This window comes from Brassica oleracea, chromosome C9 (genome assembly GCF_000695525.1).
Source record: "Brassica oleracea var. oleracea cultivar TO1000 chromosome C9, BOL, whole genome shotgun sequence".
Classification (NCBI taxonomy): Eukaryota; Viridiplantae; Streptophyta; class Magnoliopsida; order Brassicales; family Brassicaceae; genus Brassica; species Brassica oleracea.
Genome location: NC_027756.1, coordinates 49,013,200 through 49,013,593, shown reverse-complemented (window position 1 = coordinate 49,013,593; position 394 = coordinate 49,013,200).

The window sequence follows — 394 nt, the reverse complement described above, 5'->3', positions numbered from 1 at the left end:
AGAACGTCCACATCAGCAAAAAAACTTCTCCCGAAAGATGACATGTGACATAAAATATAGTTTTACAACATAAAAAATGGAAATACTACATTAAACATATGTAATATTACCATTTTACATTTTTATTTTAAAAAAATAAAATGTAAACATACAACATAAAAAATGGAAAAACTACATTAAACATATGTAAGATTACCATTTTTCACTAAAAAAAAGACGGCTTATCTCCATAATGTAACATTACAATTTTGTAGAAAAAAAATATTATATATAATTTCAAAAATAATATATACTAATAAAAGGGACCTTTGGAGGTTCCATAGAGCGTCCACATCAGCAAAAAAACTTCTATACTAATAAAAGAAACCTTTTGAGGCTCCATAGAACGTCCACA